At 44.0% G+C, this 17,331-nt stretch overlaps 1 long non-coding RNA gene and 1 other non-coding gene across 2 annotated transcripts; both read left to right on the plus strand.

Moving 5' to 3' along the window:
* The first annotated feature begins 3,789 nt into the window (after positions 1-3,789).
* On the plus strand, positions 3,790-10,886 carry LOC141137767 (uncharacterized). The gene is made up of 4 exons (XR_012243685.1): positions 3,790-3,972; positions 7,224-7,296; positions 8,867-8,982; positions 10,695-10,886. It is a non-coding gene; the product is annotated as an uncharacterized lncRNA (long non-coding RNA).
* LOC141125040 (small nucleolar RNA SNORA13) lies at positions 8,578-8,707 on the plus strand. The gene has a single exon (XR_012241342.1). It is a non-coding gene; the product is annotated as a small nucleolar RNA SNORA13 (small nucleolar RNA).
* Positions 10,887-17,331: the final 6,445 nt, after the last annotated feature.

A 17,331-nucleotide genomic window follows, 5' to 3' on the forward strand; every position in this document is an offset into this window, starting at 1 on the left:
CACCTCACTCTTTCAGCCTCCTCTCACATTACTAACTGACATATCGCATAGATGTCGCACCACTTCCTCAAGACCGAGCTGATAATATTCCTCCCTGCCCGTGCCCCTCCTTTCCATGAATTTTCCATCAAAATCAATAATGCAACCATCAGTCCCTCCCCTCACGCCAAGGTATTAGGAGTAATCATAGTCTCTGACCTGTCCTTTCAGCCCTAAATCCAATTGTTGTCAAAAGCTTGTAGACTTCACCTCCGTAACATCTCTAAAATTCGCCCCTTTTTAACTAATGAAACCACCAAGCTCCTCATTCACTCCCTTTTTTTATTTCTCCCCTCTTCAGTCCATCATGAATGCTGCTGCCAGACTTATCTACCTTATCAATTACTCAGTGTCTGCCAACCCTCTCCAATCCCTACACTGGCTTCCGATTGCGCAGCGAATTAGATTCAAAATACTAACCACAACATACAAAGTCATTTATAGCTCTGCCCGAACTACATGACCAATCTTGTCTCAAAATAACACCCAAACTGCCCTCTCCGCTCCTACCAAGACCTCCTGCCCTCAAGCTCCCTTTTCTTGTGTAAAGGACATGTGTAAGTTCTGTATATAATTGTATTCTATTTTGTATGTATTGCACACTGCCCTCACTGTGCACACAGCACTAATAATATTTTCATTACATGTTTGCATTCTTTCGAGTCCTGATTAGAATTAGATTAGAATTAGCCTGCCTATGTTACGCCCCTTGTTACCATACAAGTACATGTGTAATAATAATGTAATACTTACGTAGTCATGTGTATGAAAACCTTCAATTGCATCATAATAAAGCAGAACAGTTATTTGGAAAGATGCAGAGTGTATCTTTTGTGTCTGTTCCCTACTGCAGTAGTTATTATTAATTTGAAACCACTAATCAATATGAGGATAGGAGTTGCCTATTTATAAAATTCCATGTCACTTGTCTCCAGGACTTCTTCAAAGCCTCTCCCATCCTCTGGAACTCTCGACCTCAATCTGTGTGGGCCAGCTGTCTCCTACTCTGGCTGCCTTCAGGCAAACCCTGAAAACTCATCTCTTCAGGGAAGCCTGTCACACCTCCAACTAATCTCCTATCACTTCCATCAGCTCATTTCCCACAATTACAACCTTTTGTACCACTTGCCCCACCCTATTAGATTGTAAGCACATCTGAGCAGGGCCCTCTTAACCCTGTCTCTTATACTGTAAAGTGCTGTGTAAACTGTTGGTGCTATATAAATCCTGTATAATAATGTAGCGGGTCACATTTTTGATGTAACTTAATGTTATGGTATATCATCATCTGGCGCCATCTAGCGGCCAAAATATAAAAGTACAGCATCTTTATTTCTTTTAGTATTCAAGTTGACATGGAAGTATTTTGTTTGTTTACATTTGGACATTAATTTGACCTACCCACAATGCTCAGTAACTCCCACAAACCTCAGGGAACAGAACTGCATTGTGGGAAGACTATAAAAAGGCTGGGAGCGGCCATCTTAGGTCTCTTGTTCCTGGGACGCGTGGCCTGCCAGCAGGGCTCTGTGGACGTGTATGTCCCACAGAGTTGCAGCCTACCCTGCACGGAGCAGAACAGCAGACAGCGATCCTGCCTTAGATCACAGCGTGCTGGAGCAGCAGTGTGATCGATCCAGAGACCCTTGAAGGAGGTAACCGAGGACTCCTGGTCGTCTGTGAGCAGTTTTTGATCCGGCCTTACATCACAGTGTGCTGGAGCAGCAGTGTGATCGATCCAGAGACCCCTGAAGGAGGTAACCCGAGGGCTCCTGGTTGTCTGTGAAGTGGTACAGTGTGATGGCTTGGCCACAGCGAACGAACTGAGCTACTGTGGAGACAGAACCCTGTACATCAGAACAGAGTCTTCTGACATCACTGTCCTGGTTGGGTGAGAGGGCTGTTACCCACAAGTTTCTTCATGCACTTTTATTACATCCGTCTACACAAGACAGAGTTGCTGGGACCCATAGTCCCACAAGCAAAGTCAAGAGAGTTTAGTATTGAGTCCCTGGTATCAAAGTCAGTTATAGTGCTGCTGCACCAGAACCTCACTGTCACATTTTCAGTCTACTTTGATCGGGAGTCACTAACCCTTTGGATTACAAATCTATTTTGTTTGTTAGCAGAAGAAAAGAAGATAAAGAAGGACTGTTCTGTAACATGCAAGGCCTTGGGTTATTTTACTATATCGGGGCGGTGTGATATTAAAGGAGGGAGCTCCCTAGTGTACTTAATCAAGTCAACATTTGATTTAGTATAGCCTTAAGCGCGCAGGAAATAGGACAGTGCTCATAGTGAGATACATTCACTCTGACGGCTATCCTATTTACTTTGTTATACCTCTCATATACTATTTCAGACATTTTATACCTGTATTGTATCTTTGTAATATAAAGTTTAGTTGACTGTCAGACTATGTTGGTTTGACAGTACAACCATTGTAGTTTAACCTTTCTAATACAACTACAGTAAATAAGGTTATTATTCAAATCTAACTGTGTGAGTGTTGTTTTCCTCTTCATCACCAGCCGAGAGGAGGGTAAGGTAACTACAGACAGGTATATTATATTGAGTATTGTGAACTTGCCTTCATGATTTCCTTTTGACTGCACACTTATACACCACAGCTGTGTCAGGGGTACAGATATTCAAGGGGGTATAAAGGGGTATAAAGCAGAGTACAGGCCCAAATAAATCAGCAGCTCCTGCGGGGGTCAGTGCTACAATAATATGATGTGAAAAATATGGTAGCAAGATATTCTGCATGTGCAGTAGTGGCAGTACAGGCTGGTCTTACTGCGCATGCACAGGTTCTCACAGCCATATTTGCAGACATCACCATCAAGGCTGCGCATGCGCTGTACAAAAGAAGCAAATAGAAAAGTCTACAGCTGTGCTACTACAGTGACTGAGCTGAGCCAAGGACTGACCCCCTGTGTTCACAAGGCATCAGACTGGCACATTATGCCCAGCACAGTACCCACAGACAAGTGAAGGGGAGCAGGTATGGTATATTCACAGTCACACTGGTATGTATACATACTTCCCAACAGTTTGAGATGGGAATGAGGGACACCTACTTGTAGACATAGGACACGCCCCCTGCCACACCCCCTTAAAGGAGAATTAACCAAAAAAAAGGTTAATTAAATCCACAAGTGCTTTTTTTTACCACTACTATTCCTTTATATTGGCTTTTAAAATGTACAAATGCAACAATTTAGAATTTGGATGAAAGTTTTAGCATTGGGGAAACACGTTTTGAAAGATAAAAAGTGCATTTTATATACAACTATATAGATCAGACCAAAATGAGGGACAAATGAGGAGGAAAGAGGGACAGAGGGACATTGCTCCAAATCAGGGACAGTCCGTCAAAATCAGGGACAGTTGGGAGCTATGTTTATATTATATCCATACCTGCATTTATTCCTAAAATAATTGTTAGGTATGCTGAGGGAACACATAATAAACATGGGGAGAGGGGTTGGAGTCTCACATTTCACTGCAAAAAACAGAAATGGGAGCTGCACAGTTTGCTGCCATGACCTGAGGATGAGATATACATTAATGCCCTCTCATAAAACATTCCACAGCTGTACTGTACACCATCTAAGACATTCTGTTCTTTTACAATCCTCCTCCTACACTTCTCTCCTCACTGCTCTCTAATTGTCTAGTACAACACGGCTTCCGACATAGTACAGTCCATTCTCCCCCGCTCAGCTCACATGGTACAGCCCAGGACATGCAGTATCTAAACTCGCTGACTTCCTCTTCCTTTCTGCCCGGCTCGGTCGGGGAGCGGCACGTGTGTTGTGTCCTCTGAATCTCGCGGTCTTGTCATGGCGGCGGTCGGCTGCTGGTGCCGGTGTTCCCGGCCAGTGAGAGCCCCAGCCCGGTGATATCCAGTGACACTTCCCACCGTAGGTGAGATTCAGACGTATTACATGGAGTTCAGCCTGTGACCTCTCCTGGGTTGAGCTAGTGTAGTGCACCACGTGGGGTGCCCGGCCTGTCTTCTCCTTGGGGGGGATTCTTCTCCGATCACCCCATAGACATGACCTCTGGGTGGTGATTGGAGATGGTTACACAATATTTGAAGAGATTTGGGTTCCACTGACTGATGGTCCTCTTGGGGGCAGGTCACACCACATGCAGTCCAGTGCGGTGTTTATTTTTGCATTAAAAATGCATGGATTATATGGTGGGTTATATGATTTTCCATGGCATAGTTCAGTGTTCTTGTGCTTCTCAGTCCCAGGGGGAGAAAGTAGAATGTGCTGCATTTCTTTTCCTGTAGTAAAATGCCCCAAAACATATCAATGCACTGAACCCCAATGGGGGGGTATCCGGAGTGTTTGTGGTGTAGATCGCATTCACCCCGGTGTGTTCTGGGAATGTGCAGCGACATTATCGCCATCCCCAATGTGGCTCAGGACCTTTTGTCACATGGCAAAGAAAAGCGTGAGGTGTGGGGAGCTTCTTTCAATGTGCTTGTCACTCATAGGACAGGTGAATGCACTGTGCCCTATGGTGTCATAACATGAGTCAAAAAAAGTGTGGGTTTTTTTTTTTTTTTTTCTTAGTAGCCGCTGGGTAAATATGCAGCCACTTGGTGTTAAGGGTTCACCTGCCGAGAGGCTGCATATTTGCATACTGTTGGTGTGCAGAGGTTAGGATGACCATACAGCTAGGCCTCATGTGCACATCTGTCTCCTCTAAAATCCCCTCTATTGGCTTATTTGTCCATGCACATGTATGTGAATTGAATGCATTTTGAACCGCAACTGATTTGCATGACTCAAGTCAAACCGACTTTTGATAGAGCCAGTTCACATGTGCAAATTTAATTTTTTTTTTTCACATACTTGCCTGCTCTATGTAAGGGTTTTACAGAGCGGCCCCAATCTTCCTTTTCTTGTGGCGCTCCTGGCCCCTCTTTATTGGGTGCCCCCACGGAGAGCTGCTTTCCATGGGCATACCCGTGCGGGTGAGCTCCTGAGTCCTGCTGCGTCCTTTGATACAGACAGCAAGACTCGGCCCTGCTCCTGTGTCGCTGGATTTGATTGACCGCAGTGAGTCAGTGGCTCCTGCTATCAATCTATTCAATGAGGACCTAGAGCTGCTGTGCTCGTCCCCATCACTGGAACGATCAGGTTAAGGTAAGAAAAGGAGGGGCTCTGGGGGGCAGGGGCAGCACAGGTTTTTCACCTTAATTCATTAAGGTGAAAAACCATGAGACCTTACAACTACTTCAGCCCTGGAAGTTTTGGCTGCTCGAGGACCAGGCCATTTTTTGCCATATGGCACTGCGTTGCTTTAACTGACAATTGCACTGTCATGCGATGCTGTACACAAATAAAATTGACGTCCTTTTTTTCCCACAAATAGGGCTTTCTTTTGGTGGTATTTGATCGCCTCTGCGTTTTTTTTTTTTCGTGTTATAAATAAGACTATTTTGAAGAAAACACGTACTTTTTGTTTTAATAAATATCTCATATTTTTTCCGCAGTTTAGGCCGACATGTAGTCTTGGTAAAAATAAAAAAATCGCAATAAGCGTATACTGATTGGTTTACATAAGTTATAGAATCTACAAAATGGGAGGAATAGATTTATGTTTTTTTGTTTTTTTAACTAGTAATGGCGGTGATCTGCGAAAAAATTTTATTGGGACCGTGGTATTGCAGCGGACAAGTTGGACACTTTTGACATGGTTTTTGGGACCGTTGACAATTGTACAACGATCAATGCTATAAAAATGCACTGATTACTGTATAAATGTCACTGGCAGGGAAGGGGTTAACACTAGGGGACGATCAAGGTGTTAACTGTGTTCCCTAGTGTGTGTTCTAATTGTAGGGGGGGTGGATGGGACTGACTAGGAGAGAGATCTGTGTTCATACATAGTATGAACACACGATCTGTTTTCTCTTCCCTGAGAATCGGGATATGTGTTTACACGACCTGCCTGATTTTATACAAATGGAAAAGTTATATTGTAATTCAAGGTTATTTAAAAATGACCTTTTCTTTTTTCAATTTGCAGTGCTGTAACTTTCTGTAACAGCAATATGGCAATCCTGGAGGGGTTCTGTATATAGATGGTATACAGAACTACAGAACGTCCCCCCCCCCCCCCCCCCCATGTGATTGGTTAACTGATTTTTTTTTTTTTTTTTTTTTTTGTCTATACCAATATACAAGCAAGATTTTAGACATCCCCTGCAATAAAATTTGATGAGATCCTTCCAATATGGATGAACTCGAGCTGGGGGTGGAGAATAAGCAGCACCCTGGTCTTCCTAGTGAATGGCTGTGGGGAAGCTTGTCAGGACAAGTCTGATCATTGGAGGAGTACACTGAGTTTCCAGCACAACTAGAGAACTTGCCATGCTGTGCTTTCCTGCGTAGTGTGTTCAGTTTTTAATAGGGAAGCAGAGAGACTGGCGGGAACACCAGGGATTCCACACAAAGGAAGCAATACAAAGAACAGGATGTTTTCTCATACAAGTACATGGTACAGCAGGCACATATCAGGAATATGAAGTGTTGGGTTTACATATATTAGCCCTGGTTCACACTAATGCAGTACAGGATTCACTGCAATTCCTGTGCTCTTCCCGCATCACAATCACACTCTATTCATGTGAACTGCTGTAGGTGTTGATGTTAACTTGACACCCCAAGAAAATGGTTCACAAATTGGTGCGTTTGTCAGAATCTGATTGCATAGGTGTGAACACCCATCTGATTCCAGTGCGGCAAAGTGCATGCACCTTTGTGTGTGTACAGTGTGATTCAGAGCCATACAAAATGAATGGGCTCAAAATCTCATGCAGTTTAACAGGAATGATGCAATTCCTATATGAATTGCATGCAGTTCACCACACCAGTGTGCTTGTTGCACAGAAGTTGACTGCCCCTCTGATCTATATACAATGAAAAGCACTGTCCAGCACATCCATTTATTGAATTTTCCAAGTGTCCAGGCAGGGGGCAGTAAAACGGTGAGGTGTCTGATCTCCCCTCTCCCTTTTATCACTTGTCAATGCCTTAGGAGCCTTTTAGTGACATCCAGGGCCATGCTCCTGATTGTATGAATTCTGCTTTTGTAGCCTCTCCAGGCCAGAACTTCTAATTTTTATGCTGTTGTATTTTTTTTTTTTTCCTCTCTAGGTCACTGTTAGAAGCCCCGATTCCATGAATGAGGCTCATGTGGAGTATGCTGCCTGTAGTTTATGTACTGCGTGTAAGTTCATTGCAAAGCTAAAGAGAACATGAGACAGACAGCACTGTGCATGATATATGAAGCTACCATTGTCTCCTCATACTACAGGTCCAGCATCACCAGGGGCCACATAAATTATCAATGCAGCTACTGACTGGTAGTTGAAGCAAAGGCGAGTCCCCATATTATAGGGTCTGGGTAGCCTAATAAGGCCGGGGCTAGGGCTATGCTCATGAGGCTCGAGTGTTTCCAAATAAAATGGAGCCATATGTTGAGTGGGCAGTGGTTCTCATTTATCAGAGATTTATAGAGCCGGGATAACGAACAGTATTTTATGTGTTGGACATTCACATCAGTCCCTGCCCTCAAGGAGCTTACAATTTAGGGTCATTATCTTGCATACATACCTGCACATAGTAGGGCCAATGAACCTACCCATATGTTTTTCATAGGGATGCACCGTATGGGTTTTTTGGTGCCGATACCGAAAACAAATCTTCCTTGATCCTGAAAACCGATACTGAAACAACACCGATACTGAAAGTAACTGTTTTTAAAAATATTTTTATACAGGAGATGGTCAGACTGGGGACATGGTACAGGAGATGGTCAGACTGCAGAGATGGTACAGGAGATGGTCAGAGGCTGGGGACATGGTACAGGAGATGGTCAGAGGCTGCGGACATGGTACAGGAGATGGTCAGAGGCTGGGGACATGGTACAAGAGATCAATGCAGCCTCACCAGTGTCCCCGGTAGTGCAGCCAGTGAAGGGAGAGGAGAGCCGCTGCCGCCTGTTTGATTACAGCGCCAGGAACATCACAGCTTTCATTTCAATAGCTGTGATCTGTCTATCAAAGTGCCTGGACAAGAGGGAGGGGCTGTACGTGACGGCGCGCAGTGGGGAACACACAGCTATTTGGAATGAAAGCTGTGATGTTCCCGGCGCTGTAATCAAACAGGCAGCTGCTCTCCTCTCTTCTATGATATAGGAAGCCCCCCGATAGGCGGCACCAGGGGCAGGGCCCCGCCCCATTCGGTATCGGCAAAAATTCTCTTTCGGCTTTTTGCCGAAAGGGCCATTTTCGGCAGATATGTTTTGGCGGCTGAAATTTCGGTAATCCCTAGTTTTTCAGATGTGGGAGGAATCCAACAAGCACAGAAAATGCAGATAGTGTCGTTGCTGGAACTTAATAGTGACCCCAGTCCTGCAAGGCAGTAGTGCTAACCACTTAGCCTCAGTAATGTTTTGTGACATTGTAAAATTGTGTACCATATATTTTACAGAACTGTTTAGTTCTTCTGCCTTTGTGTTGCACATTTACTTTGAAAGTAGTAAATGAGGTGTCAGAAAAGGCAAACATAAAACCCACCATAGCCTACTACACCTTGTAATACATAGCACTTGGTTGTATGGCTGTGCTGGAATAACTTTTTAAGGCATGAACGGCACAATGTTGGAAATGCATCTGTCCCAGGTTTCTGCCATGCATGAAAGTAAATTCTAAAAATGTGTAACTACATGAATAGTAGACTCATTGCTGTTATAATCATGTATACGTGTCTTTTTTTTTTTTTTTTTTATTGTACAGGATGCATACTAAAGAGGCCCTAGATGCCACAGCACAATGACGTTCTTTGGATAATGTCACTACAATGACTGTAGGTTACTGAATTGGCAAATTCAATAAATCGAGACTTTGGAGAGGTAATTTATTTTAAAAGTTCTGCTGTTTTCCTCATTTAAAGTGATTTCTAAACATATTATTTTTTTTTTTTTTCTTTAATATAACCAACACATCATACTTGCCTGCTCTGTGTAATGGCTTTGCACAGATCAGCCCAAATCCTCTTCTAAGGTTCCCCCATCTGCATTCCTGGCTCCACCGCTGAGTGCCCCCATAGCAAGCCACTTGCTACAGAGGCACACGTGGGTTCGCTCCTGAGCCTCAGTCTGTCTCTATTGACAGATGGCAGGACTCAGCCCTGTACCCTCTTCACTGGGTATGATTGACAGCAGCAGGAGCCAGGGGTTTCCACTGCTGTCTCTGGGCCAATGAGGAGGAAGAGACACTGTGTTTGTGCACATACTACATGCAGAAAGGGGTTTTTCTTTTTTCATAATTCATTAACCACTTGCTGACCGCCTCCCACCGATATAGGTCAGCAAAGTGGCACATTTGCGCAAAACAATGTACTGTATGTTGCTGCATCATCTTGCGTGTCGCTATTCCCACGGACTATGTCCGCCGGCAGCCTGTGATCGTGACACAGGGAGATGCCTATGTAAACAAAGCATTTCCCTGGTCTGCCTAGCAACATGACGGGGATCTACTGCTCCCAGTGATCGGGAGTGGTGATCTGTCATGTTCTAGTTTGTATATCTCTATCTGGGGGGGGGATTGTCAGTTAAAGTGACGCAGTGCCGTATTGCAAAAAAGAGCTTGGTCAGGAAGGGGGTAAATCCTTCTGGTGCTGAAGTGGTTAAGTAAAAAAAACTTTCTGCCTTTAGAACTACTTTAAAGCGGAGTTCCACACAAAAATGGAACTTCCGCTTTTCGGAAACCCTCCCCCCCCCTCCGGTGTCACATTTGGCACCTTTCGGGGGGAGGGGGGTGCAGATACCTGTCTAAGACAGGTATCTGCACCCACTTCCAGCATAGACTCCCATGGGAGTCTATGCCTCTTCCCGTCCCCACCGCGCTGTCTGCTGGGAACACACAGCTCCCAGGAGAGAGCGGGGACCACTTGGGACGCGCAGCGCGACTCGTGCATGCGCAGTAGGGAACCGGGAAGTGAAGCCGCAACGCTTCACTTCCTGATTCCCTCACCTAGGATGGCGGCAGCAGCTGCCGAAAACCGAGCGGGTTCTCTGCGTCCCCTGCCGACATCACTGGACCCTGGGACAGGTAAGTGACCATGTATTAAAAGTCAGCAGCTGCAGTATTTGTAGCTGCTGGCTTTTAATATTATTTTTTTTTTTTTTTTTTTTTTGGGTGGTGTGGGTGGACCCCCCGCTTTAATGCCTGCAACGTTTATCTAAACCCGCTCCTACCCCCATTCTAAGCCTATTTGAACTACCCTGGAAAAGGAAAGATGTCTGTGAATGTTGGATATATAGATATCGCTGTGTCAATTGACAGCGCTCTAGAAGTACCTGAAATAAATATACCTACCTATACTAAGGGCGGGCCAGTCACATGATCTATTTGTCTAGTGGCTGGCTTTTGTGAAGGAGAGATTACCGACAACTGCTGCAGAGCCTGGGTGGTAACTTCACCCATAGGCTTGTGGGGCATCTGTAGTTGGCTGTCCCTCCAACACTGAAGCTGTGGTTTGTGATGTTGAGAACCTTTAATTGCACTAGTGAATACTGTGTTCTGAGTTCTTAACTCGCCTGACTTTTTTTTTTTTTTTCAGGATTCTGAAACCATCTGCTTATGACACGATTGCCTTCACATCCATGGTGGTATATTCCAGTATGACCTGTTTGCCACAACCAAGTTGATGACCAAAACTACAGTGACATATCTTTAAATGGTGGCATCAAAATATGCTGTGTTTTTCGTCAATGGTTTGTTTTAAAGTATAGCAAATAAAACTGTAAACCAATATACCTTTTGAGAGGCTTATTAATGTGGAAGCTATAGAACACAAGTTGCTGTGTTTCATTTACATGACTGAGTTTTACATTTTAAAGTGTGTATGTATGTATACCAGGTTCACATTTAGAGCCTATCGCTCTGCTCAATATGGGCAAAATATTCCGTTGTCTTGTTATGCACATACCTTTGCCAGTGGTGGCCAGAATATATAGCACAGAAGTCCCACTTTGCCCTATTTACCTTTTTCATATACTCTACAATGTGTGTAGATTTGGGCACAATCATAGGTGTATCTGTTTGCCAGAAGGGTATAGTGAACTCTAAGGAGAAAATGCAGTTGCAAGAGGTGCTGAGGGAGCACTATTGCACTGCCAACATAGCCTCCTCCCACATTCTTCTATCTAGCTGCTCTAAAGGGGTAATCTTTCGGGAAAATATTTACCAACAACTTGCAATGTGAATCATAGAGATATAGCATGTTGCAATTTCAGGTAGTAGAAGTTAATGGACTGTGGCAAGGGAGATTTAACTTGTAATTTGGGGAAAAAAGGACAAAGCCCTATTACCAAATATGTGATACAAATGGGTAATTCCACATTTCCATTTAGCACCATATTATAGATTTTCCAATTCTGAGTAACTTAATACCCTCAAATAGGGCTAAATCTAGTATAGCCTGGCGCTGTTTGCATGAAGACATGGGTAGGGAAAAGTGTATTTGACTTGCCAAAAAAAGATGCTTCTAAGCCTGAAGCAACATTGCCCATCCAGACCACATCTTAAATGCAATGTGTTGGCGTCTGCAATCTTACTGCTTCTCCCCTCTGCCGGAGTAAAAGTTCTTGCTATATATTGTAGCTGGGCTGTTAAATAGACTCATGGATTGGGTAAGGCCAACCCCCCCCCCCTTGGTTCTCTGTAGGTGTTCTCGTTTCACCCAAGGGAGTTTGTTATACCATAAGCAGGATCTGAAGATAGAATTGATGATGCAATATATAACAGCTGAGTCCTAATCATCTTTATGAAGCTGATTTTCCCTTCTAAAGATGGTTTAAATCTATTCTATACTTTAACATTATCCCTAAGGGGAATGGGTTGAGGTGAATGTCTGGCCCGTCGGTGTAAGTGATGAATACACATGCACCACCTGGCCCACATTTTACCTCCTTCACGCCGGCCATATCCAAGTATGCAGCTTTGGTTTGAAGGGGTTGTACCGGGGTGATGCCTGCAGCTGCACGCATCACCCGCCTTTTTTTTTTTTTTTTTTTTTTTTTTTTTTTTGCTGGTGGTTGGCTTTTTTGTGATAAATGATGTGGCTAAGAAGTCGCTCAGCTGTTGGCCCAAGCAGCGGGATGGGATGGGAGAGTCCAGGTTCGGCTTTGATCGGGTCTTCTTGCTTCTAGTAACCTAGAAGCAATGTCATGGCTGCACTTCCGGTTTACAGACTTGGAGGTTGTTCAGCCTGGGTGAAAAATTAACAGTACAAATACTGTAGCTGCTGACTTTTAATATTAGGGCACTTGCCTGTGTAGGGAGCCCATGAAGTCAGCACCCCAGCCGATCTTCAGATCGACTCCTGGGTGCTGCTAAGGGAACCAGGTGGCTTCACTGCTGGTTCGGTACTGTGCATGTGCTAAGTGCCCTGTCACTTTCTAATTGGCCCGCGGAGGGGGGGGGACTTCCAGGAGATAAGTCATGACCCATCTCCTGGAAGTGGGAAAGGGGTGGAACTCTGCTTTAAAGGCACCAAATTAAAAAAGACAGTATTCAAAACGGCCAAACTTTGTGTTTTTTCAATGATTAAGTGCTAATGAGGGTTTTGGTCTTATAGACCCCCAGCTCCTTCGATAAAGAGTACCTGTCACTGCCTATTACAAGGGATATTTACGTTCCTTCTGACATCAGTAAAAGTGATCATAATGTTAATAACTTTTTTGTGTGCCCCTTTCCCTCTGTGCTTACACAGCTGGGGGGGCTGTGTAATGTAAAGGGCTCCAGAGGTGCAGGGGGCTGTGTAATGTTCTTTTATTAGCAGGTGCATGCGGCCCTCCATGCATTCACATACATTAAATCTGGCCCTTAAGTGGAAAAAGGTTTCGTATCTATCTCCCCATATTTGAATCCTTGTATTGGAGGGATTGGAGCAGATAAGAACTAATGGCTATAGCAAAAAGAGGTGACAGTGCACTCCCTTCTTGAGTGCCTCTGTGCAAAGTAAAGGTGGGTAAGATCCTCCCAGCCTCCCTAATGGCAGTTTAAGGAGAGCTATACAGCAGTCTAATCAAGGATAGAAATTTAGCAGTCGGTCTTTGCCACAGTGGTGAAGTGTGTGTATTTTAAAAAAAAAAAAAAAGCACTGGAAGTATCACTTGCAGAAGCATGTGCCGGTCCTGTGTGCAGTTCAAAAACCAAGGGTTGTAAACTTTCAAGCAGATTATCACAGCCAAAAAGGTATCAACCAGTGGAGGGCATGCCCTTTTACGTGGAAGTCTTCCAAAGAATTTACCAGTAATGGTGAATGCCAGATGTTGATCTTTAGGCATTGCCTCTCAATAGAAAGGTGGATAAGGTGGACCCTTGGGCGGATGCATTGGTGGCTCCGTTGGATTGCTACACGTAAATATGTGCGTAACTGTTGGTAAGGATGTATTCACACAGTATGGTGCTTGGCAGTTGACTGCATTTTAAAACTGAGGTCGCTGCAAGGACACCCAGAAAACAATTGTTTTCTGGGTGTCCGATTCACACTGCAATGCAGCCCAGAGCTGCGATAAACCACATCGGTTTACCTCTTTTGTAGCTGTACGTTGTGTGAACAGCCCTTTAAACTTGTGCCACTGGTACTACCTTGGATAGAGGTCTAACATAAAGGAACGCTTTGAAAACACATCAGCTCTCAATGGGGGGAAAAATATCATGCTGGATATCTATAATATGGACTGGGTAGTGTGATAGAAATGAAAGAATGCCACATTGTTTGATGGAAAGGAAAATTATTTACCTACAGAGGGCTGAATTCAAAGACGCCCTGAAAATCAGTGAAATTTATGCAGCAGGCTAGTCCATTTTGCTGAAATTTTATAGCAGCAGCTCAAAATGGTACTCAGTAGTTTGTATGGTCCCCACGTGCTTGTATGCATGCTCTTGATGAGACAACATATGGTGTCCTGGGGTATTTCCTCCCAGATCTGAACCAGCGCATCACTGAGCTCCTAAATAGAATAAGGTGGAACCTGTCATTGGATGGCCTGAAACATAATGTCCCAGAGATGTTCTATTAGATCAAACAAGCATTGGGGCCATTCAATGGTACAAATTCCTTCATCTTCCAGGGACTGGTTGCATACTCTTGCCATATGAGGCCAGGCATTGTTGTGCACCAGGAGGAACCCAGGACCCACTGTACCAGCGTAGGGTCTGACAATGGGGCCAAGGATTTCATACCAGTACCTAATGGCAGTCAGTGTGCTATTGTATAGCCTGTGTAGAGGTCTGTGCGTCCCTCCATGGATATGCCTTCCCAGACCATCACTGACCCACCACTAAACTGGTCATGCTGAATGTTGTTATAGGCAGCATAAGGTTCTCCACACCCTTTCACGTCTGTGACGTGCTCAGGGTGAGCTTGCTCTCATCTGTGAAAAGCACAGGGCACCAGGGGTGGACCTGCCAATTCTGGTGTTCAATGGCAAATACCAATCCAGCTCCACGGTGCTGGGCAGTGAGCGCAGGGCTCACTAGAGGACGTTGGGCCCTCAGGCCACCCTCATGAAGTCTGTTTCTGATTGGTCAGAGACATTCACACCAGTGGCCTGCTGGAGGTCATTTTGTAGGACTCTGGCAGTGCTCCTCCTGTTCCTCTTTGCACAAAGGAGCAGGTACAGGTCCTGCTGATGGGTTAAGGACCATTTACGGCCCTGTCCATCACTCCTAGAGTAACTACCTGTCTCCTGGAATCTCCTCCATGCTTTTGAGACTGTGCTGGGAAGGCATATCCATGGAGGGACACACAGACCTCTACACAGGCTATACAATAGCACCCTGACTGCCATTAGGTACCGGTATGAAATCCTTGGCGTCCGTTCAATGAATTGGGGGCCACAAAAGATATATATATATATATATATATCTCCAAATTACCAGTGGGGCTGTATGAAACCGGACCACGGGCCGCACTTTGGACATGCCTGCTTTATAGGGTCCAGGTATCGCCTCATGCTAACAATAGTGACCCTAGCCAAATGCAAAACTGAGTATTTTTGGGTTGATCATTTCCATCAAAAGATGTGGCATCCTTTCGTTCCTAACACATTATCCAGTCCATATAAGTATAGATATCCAGCATGATATTTTTTCCCATTGAGATCTGATGTGTTTTCAAAGTGTTCCTTAAATTTTTTTGAGCAGTATATTACCATGTCTCTTGAACTAAAAGATTATGGAAATTGATGGAAAAAATATGTGATTCTCTAAAATAATGACTTAAAAAAAAAAAAAAAAAAAAAAAAAAAAGTGTTGGGTGTTCCAGTGAATTCATATGTGAGGTAGGCGCTGGATCCCATATACCATGAATGAAGCCATTTTTTGCAGCTTGTCGAGACTGCCCATGTAGGCAGCCTATTGATATCTATTAGGACTCAAGTGGCCGCACAGACACAGCCCCCCATACTAATGTGCCAGGTGTGCAGGTAGGGGTAAGCGGCTCTGAACACACAGTCTGCAAAAAAACTTCCCCACCAGGCCTTACCTGCTCTTCACTCTAGACTAGTGAGAAAACCGAAAATTCTATCAAATACCATCATTTTCCTCTGGTGCCTATCCATGGCAGCACACTAGGGATAGCACTCCACCCCATCCTCATGAACAGGATTGGTTTAAATCCATAAAAGAGTGAGATAATGATCCCACAACATTATAAGTAATTTTGAACAGACCAAGGGAGCATCTGTCTGATGCCATGGATAGGCAACAAGAAAGGAAAACTACATATTTGATACACTTTCCTGTTGCCTACATGGCAGCATACTAGCTTTTGAAATCCCTGTCTATTGAGAGGTCTCTTAATTGATGGGCTTTTACATGGGCATAAGAGGGTCTTGACTTTGTGGCGAATAGTTCATGATCAGAGAAAGCTTTCAGGCTGAAGAATCACAACACTATTTGAAAAGAAAATATTTTAGGGGTAAACTAGGTAAAAGGGTGAAGCCAAATGACAAGCATAACATGTATATAGCTATGGTGGCATGAGGCAAAATCTATTTGGTAGCAGACCTGACCCCAAAATCAGCAGGACCCTGCCTCTGCTGCCCATGGCTGCTTTAACCACTTATGTATCAATGTATGGATCGGTGGCCCTTTATTTACCCCGTGCCCTTTATGAACGGCACTGGTTATATAGCAGTTCGTACTGGCATGTTTCTTTTTCCAAAAAAATGTGGCAAAAATGGGATCAACCTGGGGTGTCTACATTTGAAAAAAGGGTCATTTCTGGGGGGGTTAACTATTCTGGCATTATTATTTTAACAGAAAGGAAGGGAAACATTATTTTTTTCCCTTTTTAGCAAAAAAATTAACTCAAAGGTTGTTAAAAAACATCAAAATCTCCCAAAAAAATATATAAAAAATTAATTTGGGTACAATGTTGCATGTCGGTGCAATTGTCAGTCAAACTATCAAAGCACTGAAACCAGGCAGACACCAAACAAGTCGATAGGTAAGGGACATGGAAGCACTGGTCTGCAGGTGAAAAGTCTTGAGGAAAAAAAGGGGAATGCTTCTGGGCTGTTCTCATTCTTTTATATATTTGGATTGGTCTCAAAGGTGGGGATGGGAGGAGGCCTATTTCTAGTATGCTGCTATGAAGGCACAAGGAAAGTGCTATATGGCCTAATGCAATAGATCCACAAACAGAACTGCTAAAACTGCTTTTTCAGGAAAGGTTGTAAAACCTGGGTCCTCTTCAGTGCTGTCAGAAATACATTTATTACTGTTGCTACTCTTCCTAGCAGCAGTGTTCTATAAAGATAAGTACATGGTGTACAACCTACAGACATATGGGAAATTTTCCTAGACCCCTTTTTCATGATAGCATCTCCCCATCAAGGGTGTTTTTCATAAGAAGGTACCACAGAGAAAAATACTACTTCCCCCGTCCCTCTCTATTAAATGTTGCTATGAACCACCTGGTTGTTTTGTAGCACTATTGGAGCAATGCTTTCTGGCTATTTAAAGTGCAGAGCCAAACGCGAGAAGGGATTAAAGCCTTACTTTTACTATTAAGGCTTACTGCTTCCCCCATTAGAGGTATATCCCTTTCATTTACTGTCCAGATGACAACTTTTTTACCAGACTGGAAGTGGGGGATCACTCCAATAGCAACACAGAGTAGGTAAAGGCTAGAACACTTCTCTGATTTTTTTTTTCTGTCTGCATCCATCTGTTGCAGATTT

The sequence above is a fragment of the Aquarana catesbeiana genome, linkage group LG01 (genome assembly GCF_042186555.1).
Source record: "Aquarana catesbeiana isolate 2022-GZ linkage group LG01, ASM4218655v1, whole genome shotgun sequence".
NCBI lineage: Eukaryota > Metazoa > Chordata > Amphibia > Anura > Ranidae > Aquarana > Aquarana catesbeiana.